Source organism: Schistocerca nitens, chromosome 3, assembly GCF_023898315.1.
Source record: "Schistocerca nitens isolate TAMUIC-IGC-003100 chromosome 3, iqSchNite1.1, whole genome shotgun sequence".
In the NCBI taxonomy this organism is placed as follows: Eukaryota; Metazoa; Arthropoda; class Insecta; order Orthoptera; family Acrididae; genus Schistocerca; species Schistocerca nitens.
This window is the reverse complement of record NC_064616.1, coordinates 253,644,273-253,654,939: the sequence shown is the minus strand read 5'-3', so window position 1 is coordinate 253,654,939 and position 10,667 is coordinate 253,644,273. Positions and strand designations below refer to the sequence as shown.

General features: G+C 45.2%; 1 pseudogene; it reads right to left on the bottom strand.

Moving 5' to 3' along the window:
* Positions 1-8,679: 8,679 nt before the first annotated feature.
* Positions 8,680-8,798, bottom strand: LOC126250530 (5S ribosomal RNA; annotated as a pseudogene).
* Positions 8,799-10,667: the final 1,869 nt, after the last annotated feature.

Below are 10,667 nucleotides of genomic sequence, written 5' to 3'. Positions count from 1 at the left end.
AATCAAGTGAATCTTATATCGGATGTTACTAGTGACGCCTAATTTATCAGTGAGGACATTGGGATAACATGCTCCGCAGTTGCCTAGCCTCTCCAGGTTCCAAATGATCAGTGGCAAACTCAGAAGACCCCGATTGCACATTACTAATCGGTTGAGAGCGCCAACATGAATACAAACCGAGCGAGGTGGCGCAGTGGTTAGACACTGGACTCGCATTCGGGAGGACTTCGGTTCAATCCCGCGTCCGGCCATCCTGATTTAGGTTTTTCGTGATTTCCCTAAATCGCTCCAGGCAAATGCCGTGATGGTTCCTTTGAAAGGGCACGGCCGACTTCCTTCCCCGTCCATCCCTAATCCGATGAGACCGATGACCTCGTTGTCTGGCCTCCTTCCCCAAACCAACCAACCAACCATGAATACAATACTATTCTTTCATTAGGGCAAAATTTGAAATGAAAGGACCGAGCTTGATAATCAAGAACCAGATCAGTACGCTTAATAAAATGAAGTAGCAAGTTAAGTGACAAATTCTTAGCAACGACGAAGCTGACAAACCATGTAAAATCCAGTGTGTCTAACTTGCCCGAAAACCTCCCCTACCAGAGGTAGCTCTTGTCTGTTAACCACACAACATCTCAGAGATGGGAGGCACAGAGGATGCATTCTATATGAATAGTCAGATTCGAGGTACCATTTATGATAAAGTAGTGAAACAGAATTACCTGAATCCGAAAGAGCGCATACAGGTTTATTATCCAGGTAGGCACACACATAAGAAAGCATCAGATTTCGCACTGCTCAAATGTGGGACCAATTCTCAAGAGGAAGATGGGTACCTCTTCCCACCGATGTCCTATGGCCTCGGATGTTCGACGCGGGCCCCCTTCACTGGACATGACCGCACAAAATGTCTACTATTATCACACCTGAAATAGACCTTAGGTTTAACCTAACCGAGCGCAATGCCCGGGCCTCTTGCTGGCTCTCCTCAGATGGTGTAACTAGGCGACTGCCTGCCTCCCATTGCTCATCAGCAAATCTGAATCCTTCCATCTCAGCAGCCAAGATAACTAATTCCGTGAAGGTGGTAGGTTTCCTAGAAAAAGCCATACGCAACTGGTCCTCAGGCTTCATGCCTTCTAATATGGACTTAACCACACACCTTCAAACACCTGAAACCTCAGAGCTAGATCTCATCAATGTATTTAGGCAAGGTCTCATGCTGGTATTGCACACGCCGAAAATGCTTGTGCTCCAACTCATGCCTGACCCGTCGTGACAACTTCAGTTGAATAATGCGCTGTCTCAAACCACAAAGGTGTCCTTCACTCTGCATAATTTCAGAAAAAATCTTGGTTAAATCCCTGCATGTTAATGGGTAAAGAAAGACGTGAATGCACAATGCATCAGCATGAAATTCAAACAGAACCGTCAACCATAACACAAATTCAACCTGTTCACCATACTCAATAGAAATCTCGTTAATCCCTTATAGTAGGTGCAAAATGGGATTTGGCAACCTAGTAACAAGCATTAGGGGAGATCACATCTGTTGGTCCCGCGATTTCCTGCCCACTCTCCTGACGGCGCGGATTATCACCTACCTACACCGTCCCTCAGGCTTACACTAGTTAGGTCATCTAACGCGAGAAGACTCAGATCTACCTGTAGCTCTCTAAATTAACTAACTAAGCTATCAACGGCAGCACTTACGTCGGGCTTCAGGGATGCCTGCTTTAAATCGCCAAGACGATTCACCCAATGTCTGGCCTGCGCTTGAATGGTACACTTGTTTGCACGTAGGCTGACTGTGCCATAAGAATTTCACATTTCCCCACAATCCTGCCAACGCCGCCGAACTATCACTGAGCACAGCACCTTCCTCAGCAGTGGAGCTTGCAGCCAATTCAGGCACTGCTCCCTCACCCGATTGCTGCCAAACTCGTAACTCGTACAAAAGATGGTCTTTCTTGAGGTACCTATGTCTGGGCACGGCTTCCATGCTGACAACTGCTACGCGGAAAATAGAACACAATTAACTTAATACAGTTTACGGTTAGCATAAGTAAGGCAGTAACTGAGAACGCTGTTGCAGGAAGACAAAAGTTGGCCACTCCCCCACTCTGGGTCTTTCCAAAAAAGGAAAATAACCACGCTCTGGGTTACCAACTGATAACTATGATAACTAGGAATTCGGGTGAGATGATCAGGGATCGAGTCACCCTAATGGAAGAACTGGGGTCCCCACATGACTGCTTCAGTGTTCAAATTCAAATGGCTCTGAGCACTATGGGACTCAACTGCTGTGGTTATAAGTCGCTTCAGTGTTCATCATCTATAATACATAACTTGCCTTTATTAAAGTCAAACGAGCTGTAGAAACGACCAACAGTAGAACTGTCAGCGGACTTTAGAAAAATGACTTTTTAACAGCTGCCACTAATTATGAGCCACCAGCCATGAACTATACCATAAAAATACAGAACATTGAAAACAATTGCAGTCATTGAAGAGTTAGCTACTGTTAAGAGAAATACCCTGAACAAATTTTACGAAAATTATTTTTAAGCAGATGTTATTAATTATGAAACCAATGTGATTCAGTAGACATCAAAATGCAGAATTTAAAAAAAAAAAAGTCACCGGTCACTGAATAAGCGGCTACAGTTAGCCAAAATTCACTGATCAGATTTTAAGCAAATGGTTTATAAACAGCTGCCATTAATTATGAACCAACTCTCATTTAGCACACACACAAGGTACAGAATTTTAAAAACAATTAAGCACCACTGAACAGGCAGCTACAGTTAACCGAAGTTCACTGATTAGATTTTAAGCAAATTATTTTTAAACAGCTGCCGTTTATTATGAGTGATGACTGCATAAACCCCACCGACGAGTGGGGAGGGGGTCTCTGTGAAGGGGGCGGGGTGAGGGGGAAGGGGGAAGGGGAAGAGCGAGAGGTAAGGAGATACATGGAAGTTACTTAACTCGGACAGGATGGCCACCGTCTTTCCACTCCTTAAGCCTGCAAGAGGCTGAACCGCCTTCACTACCGCCGAACCGGCCAAATAACCTCCAAGTCGCCGGGTGTTTTCCAAAATATCATACCCATTCACGGAAACCGCTTCGCAGAGCAGGCGATAACCGACAGTCAAAATCAGGCTCGGGGTTTTTTTAGGAGCCGATTCGTTCTATCGTGTACCATCCGGAACACCAAACTTCTGTCCGCAGCTCGTGGTCGCGCGGTAGCGTTCTCGCTTCCCACGCCCGGGTTCCCGGGTTCGATTCCCGGCGGGGTCAGGGATTTTCTCTGCCTCGTGATGACTGGGTGTTGTGTGATGTCCTTAGGTTAGTTAGGTTTAAGTAGTTCTAAGTTCTAGGGGACTGATGACCATAGATGTTAAGTCCCATAGTGCTCAGAGCCATTTGAACCATTTGTTTCCAAACTTCTCGCGGCCCTGGCCGACTCGCTCCGCTCACCACATATTCACTAACCCAAAACCTTCCTGCTTCGCGGCTCTTGTCCCCGCCGATGGCGCCACCGGCGTAACTCCAACGTTATCTAACCTAAGATCGTCAACGAGGGGTGAAATCGATAGAAGGTCGAGCGGCCAATGGCTGTCCCCTTATGTGCACATCACTAGAGTCACTTACTGGCTGCCTTCCGCAGGAAATTACTTCCGGGACTTGCACTGTGTGGTATCGTCTAAAACTCTAAATAGAGAGGTCCCATGCTGACAGAACTTCACGACGGAACCAAAAGCTAAAGGCAGTCGCCGTCAGACGCAGCCACGAATGAAAGATATCGACAAAGACACGCCCTCATGAGGTTCCATATGCCACTGCTGCTGCTGGAAGTCTACTTACGTCAGAGCGCAGCACCGCTCAACCCACTCGGAAACCCACTCTGATAGCTGGCACTCACAGCAGCTTCACCGTAGTTGAGATCCAGAAGCGAACTGCGTACTAAAGTTCATAGTTACATGTAACTGTCATACAGTACAAGAACTAGACTGTGTTATAATTGTGATCTGCGATTATATTAACTATATATCGTGTCTCATATGGACACGGATTTCTTCCAAAGTTAAGTATCTTGTATTAAAGTGTTTTACTGAAACTGATCTAATGTTCATTATATGCTGTAGCATCTACTCGACCTTCTCCAGAAGTAAAATCTTTGCATTGTCATCTAGGCTTACTACGACACATAAAACATGCGTGAACATATTCATGCTAGTATCGTCACAATGGAAATTTCTGATAGATTGGACTTGTGTACCTGATGGAAACTAGAACCGGGAGTTTTGACTTTCACGGGTAAAGCTCTCAGCAACTGAGCTACCCGAGCACATCTCATAACCACCTCTCATTCCTCGTTTTGATCGATATTCTTTACTGTCGAGAACTCCACAAAAGTACTTCTGAATACTTTGCAGTACTCGCAATGCTAGGAGGACCAATAATTTGGAGAACGGCTTACCCACAAAATCAATTCTAATAATAGGGCTTATTTTTAGAATTGATCTTTTTTTCTGCAGTGGAGTGTACGCTGTAACGAGACTTCCCGACAATAATTACGTGTCGAACTGGAATTCGAACCTCGAACCTAGCCTTCTCGGACAACAATTTTAACATTTGCTGAAAACTTATTCACCACATCTACGTAACCTGCCTGGTTATTTATGTGTGATTAGAATCACCAACTTTGTCACAGATCACACATTTGTAACTGATGCTGTACAAAGAAACTGAAAATGACAGGTTGTTCTGAAACGATTATAATCTGGCGATGTTCAGTACTTACACGAAACTGACAGGTGAAAAAAAAAAAAAATGAAAAAAAAACACCTACAAGATTAGTCTGTAATGAAAGAAATTACAGTAGCTCAATTTTTACAAGTTTCTCCACTTCATAATATAATTTACAGTGAGCTATATCAGTACTTGATAAAAACTCACCGAAAAGGGTCTACATCCGCATGCAAACCTGTCTGAATTCGATCGCAAGTGGTGAGTGGAATGCCACGTTGGTTACACTGGAGTTGCGTTCGGGAGAGTAAGCATAAAACATCCGCCCAACCGTCCAGATATAACATACCCGTGGTTTTCCTAAATCGCTTAATGTAAATGACAGAAGGGTTCTTTTGAAAATGACATACCCTACTTACTTCCTCGTCGTTTTCCAGTCAGACCTTTACCTTCGTCTTTGTATTTGTCGTCGACGAGACGTTAAATCCTAATCTTTTTCTCCTCTTCGTCACCGATATTTCTATAGGCGAGGTGGATGTTTCTGAAGCACGTTTGTAAAGAACTGTAATGGGAATTGGGAACTTGTTCATCATTCACCTTTCGACTGTAAGGACCTGCTTTGTCTGAGTGTGACACTTACGCAGCTGCTGTCCGCTGTACCACAGGCCAGTGAGCCGTATCTTCCAAGAAAGTCGCTCCTCAGAAGGTCGATCGTAAAGCCGCGATGCGGTCAGGTAATAGGTGGGAAGTGAGGCCGTGAAACAATAGCCAGTAAACAGCGAAAGAGCATTCACAGAAGCCATGACGCCAAACGAAAATGCGGCTCCTTGGACTTGGCTATTAACGCTGGAAAAGCTTAACAGCTGCTTTTTCTTAATCGACTTTGGGAAACTTTATTGCGTTGCTGACCCGTATTCATTCGCTCTTCACATAAAAAAATTACAACGTTGACAGAACATGCGTTCGTATTTCGAACTAAATCTTTCTTACACGTTCAGAGATTTTACGCCACAGTCTCATATCTGAAAGACAAATGTACCACAATATTCTCCTCTAACAAAGTATGTCGTTGTAAGTCACTTTTCAGCCCCATTAAATAATCTCACCCAATAGTTTTCTTTGATGTTGCAGTTTTAAGTTGACCTGTGTACACAATTTAGCAGTATTTCGTATTTTATACCGAATTAAGTAATCAAAAGTACTTTTTATAATGAGATGAAATCGTAAAATGAAAGTGTAAGAAAATGAATGGGTAGTAGATATAGCAGTGTTGTGGGGGGTGCATATTAATGCATGTGTCACACCCGAATATTTTTCATCACTGATCTACTGCATCCCTTCTAGCAAACTACAAATACAAACTTCTGATTCCATAACAGCGAGCGCACGACTAGAAAAGAAGAAAAGGTAAGTGATTTTTCAAGAATTTATAGATTTTTTATTTGCTCAGAAGTGTAATAATCACTGAGCTACTGAGGTATAATTTGTTTTCATTGAAATAGCTTTTACGACAATTCGATGGAAACAATGCTGGGCAGTCGACGCCTTAAGTAACATCGGTTCGTTCTCTGCAGGTCTAGGAAAGATCGGCAACACAGCTTAGTGTGGCGACCGGAGGTAACCGCTTTGACTTCTGATAGCAGAAGACATTTTCGTCAACATTATTTGACCGGCAAAGAAAGGAGATGGTAATGAACAATCCCTTATCACTAGACCCGTTCAGGTGTCCTAAGTTAAATTCCGAACATTTCCACAATCTCTCATGGAATGAAACTATTACACTTAAAACACAACTCTTACATTTCTCAACAGAAGGATATGCAGTCTTTAGGAACAAAGAAAAGCTTTCCGATTTAGACTGCTGAGTAACTAACAGATATCATAGGCATCCCATACAACATTAGTATCTAATTCTCTCAATCGCAGATCATTTACTAATTTTGATACACAGGGGAGAAGGTCTTAAAAGACAGCGAAACTGACATTGTGAAACACAAAACTTATATACTGATACCTGTTCTGTGCGCTGCGCTATTGAAGACTTTTTTTCACTCGGCAATGAATATAAAATTAAGAAAATGAAGTTTCCTATTCTATTCCTCTTTGCCAAATCGGTCGTATCGCAGAGTGTAGTTACATTTCTTAACTCTACGAAAGTAACTGTTATCACTTCTTGGACATCGATTCCACCCACATAGTACAAATAATTTACGGGAACACGATCTAACAGTCTGCGTGGTGTCTGTTTGTTCTATATCGTGTCTCCCTACCACTTTCGCGTAACGACGCTCTGAGCCTGTTTTTTTAGGGAATTGACTAGTTTGATCCTGGGACCTGTTGCTGGCAAGGAGACGCCAGACCACACATGACATGTAGAGTTCAGAAGAATTCAGTGAGACTAGCGATGATATAACCAAATACTCAATGATTTCAGCGTCAGCTCCACTGCACTCCCTGTAAAAGACTCTTAATACCAACTAAATTTAGTGGAAGGGGTTCAAGGCTTTCCTATTTTTAGTTAGCTGGTAAAATAACGTCGAAAAAGCAATTAAGTTTACCATTGGAAATTTTATTCTACTCACAAAACATTGTTTATAATTTGCACTATTGATAAAAGGAAATGTTTTAATACAGGATGGTAAAAACCAACTGCGTTCAACAAAAATGTGAACGAATATCTATAATCTAGGTTTAAATTAAGTTTCACAAAAGAAAAAACTATCAAAATGGTCTACAGTGACCCTCAATTATCTTTAATTACCTATCTAACTTGTCGTAAATTACAGTGGCTGATGTGGCTTCTCAATAACTATATAACAGAAAAATCATCACGTTTCAGATTTTTACTTCAAGTGGCAAATGTGAACACCATGGGCTTTAATTGACGATCGACACTAGTATTACGCAAAAAGGGGGTGTAACAGATGAGACTTCTGCAGTTCTGAGTGAAGCTTTATGCGCTGTTATGCGGCATCGCGTGCGTTCATTACCTTGTCGGTGTTCGTCAGGGGGGCGGCGGGCAGCACAGCTCCGCTCACCTCGCCGTCTCGGAAGCAACTCTCTCCTAACTTTTCCTTACTACAATTTACCGAAGTTGGTTTAAAAAAACTATCTGGCTGTGTTTTCATCTGACCAATCAGGGTCTCAATGTTAACCTTAAGCTCAGCCTACAAAAATTCTGTCTATCCAATGAGAAACGTTATACTTTTCGTGGTGGGGCAATGTTTTTAAAGTTTGCAACGTAACAGAGACGCGAAAAAGTCTCACGCTAAAACTTGCAGCTGGTGCGGTCCTTTTAGTGTTATCGTAAGATCTATACTGTTCTTCTGGAGGGCTCTAGCTTTTAACATGGGCTGGGGGGTGGTCCTAGCGGTTAGCTGGCGACGTGGGTGTCCGTCCCTTATCGTAGGGCCTTCTAGCTTAACATGGTTCTGCTCTCGGCTTCTGTTCTCGTTTCTCCCCTCGGGACTGCGTCTGTCTCATGGTGGGAAGGTATGACATGCATTTAGGCATTCTTGTGTTAGTCTGTGGTATTTCGTTTCCTCACTCGTTACTCGTATTACTTTGGTTAATTTAATGTCACGATTTATTCGGAGCTATGTGACATACTATTGGATTTGCTTATCTTGTCAGGGTTTTCATGGAAGGTGTTGGATTTGCCTGACACCTTACAACGAAAGTTATGTTTTAACTTAAAAACGCGTTTGAAGTGTAGGCAATCAGGGTATCTGACTAAAAATAAACTAAATTCAGTCCAGACAGACCCCAGAAGGTGTAACGGTACCGACCGACAGCCGCGGATATGGAGGAGCATGTGGTCAGCACACCGCTCTCATGGACGTTGTCAGTTTTCGTGACCAGAGCCGCTGATTCTCAGTTAACTATCTCTTCAAATGGCCTCCCAAGAGCTGAGTGCAACCAGATTGCCAACAGCGCTAGGGAGACCTGGACGGTCACCCATCTAAGTGCTAGCCAAGCCCAACAGCGCTTAACTTCGCTGATATGACGGGAACTGGTGTTACCACTGCGGTAAGGCCGTTGGCGGTGTTGTCAGTCTCGTATAATGCTATTAATGTTAGTACAGAGTTGAGTACATCGAAGAACAAAACAAGCCGTATAGCGGCGAGTTATACTGTTCGCGATGTACACTCCTGGAAATTGAAATAAGAACACCGTGAATTCATTGTCCCAGGAAGGGGAAACTTTATTGACACATTCCTGGGGTCAGATACATCACATTATCACACTGACAGAACCACAGGCACATAGACACAGGCAACAGAGCATCCACAATGTCGGCACTAGTACAGTGTATATCCACCTTTCGCAGCAATGCAGGCTGCTATTTTCCCATGGAGGCGATCGTAGAGATGCTGGATGTAGTCCTGTGGAACGGCTTGCCATGCCATTTCCACCTGGCGCCTCAGTTGGACCAGCGTTCGTGCTGGACGTGCAGACCGCGTGAGACGACGCTTCATCCAGTCACAAACATGCTCAATGGGGGACAGATCCGGAGATCTTGCTGGCCAGGGTAGTCGACTTACACCTTCTAGAGCACGTTGGGTGGCACGGGATACATGCGGACGTGCATTGTCCTGTTGGAACAGCGAGTTCCCTTGCCGGTCTAGGAATGGTAGAACGATGGGTTCGATGACGGTTTGGATGTACCGTGCACTATTCAGTGTCCCCTCGACGATCACCAGTGGTGTACGGCCAGTGTAGGAGATCGCTCCCCACACCATGATGCCGGGTGTTGGCCCTGTGTGCCTCGGTCGTATGCAGTCCTGATTGTGGCGCTCACCTGCACGGCGCCAAAAACGCATACGACCATCATTGGCACCAAGGCAGAAGCGACTCTCATCGCGGAAGACGACACGTTTCCATTCGTCCCTCCATTCACGCCTGTCGCGACACCACTGGAGGCGGGCTGCACGATGTTGGGGCGTGAGCGGAAGACGGCCTAACGGTGTGCGGGACCGTAGCCCAGCTTCATGGAGACGGTTGCGAATGGTCCTCGCCGATACCCCAGGAGCAACAGTGTCCCTAATTTGCTGGGAAGTGGCGGTGCGGTCCCCTACGGCACTGCGTAGGATCCTACGGTCTTGGCGTGCATCCGTGCGTCGCTGCGGTCCGGTCCCAGGTCGACGGGCACGTGCACCTTCCGCCGACCACTGGCGACAACATCGATGTACTGTGGAGACCTCACGCCCCACGTGTTGAGCAATTCGGCGGTACGTCCACCCGGCCTCCCGCATGCCCACTATACGCCCTCGCTCAAAGTCCGTCAACTGCACATACGGTTCACGTCCACGCTGTCGCGGCATGCTACCAGTGTTAAAGACTGCGATGGAGCTCCGTATGCGACGGCAAACTGGCTGACACTGACGGCGGCGGTGTACAAATGCTGCGCAGCTAGCGCCATTCGCCGGCCAACACCGCGGTTCCTGGTGTGTCCGCTGTGCCGTGCGTGTGATCATTGCTTGTACAGCCCTCTTACAGTGTCCGGAGCAAGTATGGTGGGTCTGACACACCGGTGTCAATGTGTTCTTTTTTCCATTTCCAGGAGTGTATTTCTTCTTCTTCTTCTTCTTCTTCTTCTTCTTCCCCTTCGCCTTTTTTCCATTTCTTCAACGTGGTCGTCACTGTTATGAGTTGAGGCAATGTTAGTGGTAGTCGGTGGCCGGATGCCCTTCCTGAAACCACCATTTATTCTGGGGCGGAATCTTGTGTATCCCATCTGTATGCTTCTAGAACGAATCTATGTTCAAGTGTGAGAGTCGTTTTTCTAAATGTTTGCGTAGCATGTATCTGTGGCGGGTCTTGGGTTCCAGCCCCGTATTCGTCTAATTTGGTTTGGGAGACCAACTAAAACTCATCCAGTAGAGCCGGCTCTCCAGTCATTGTCGTTAATC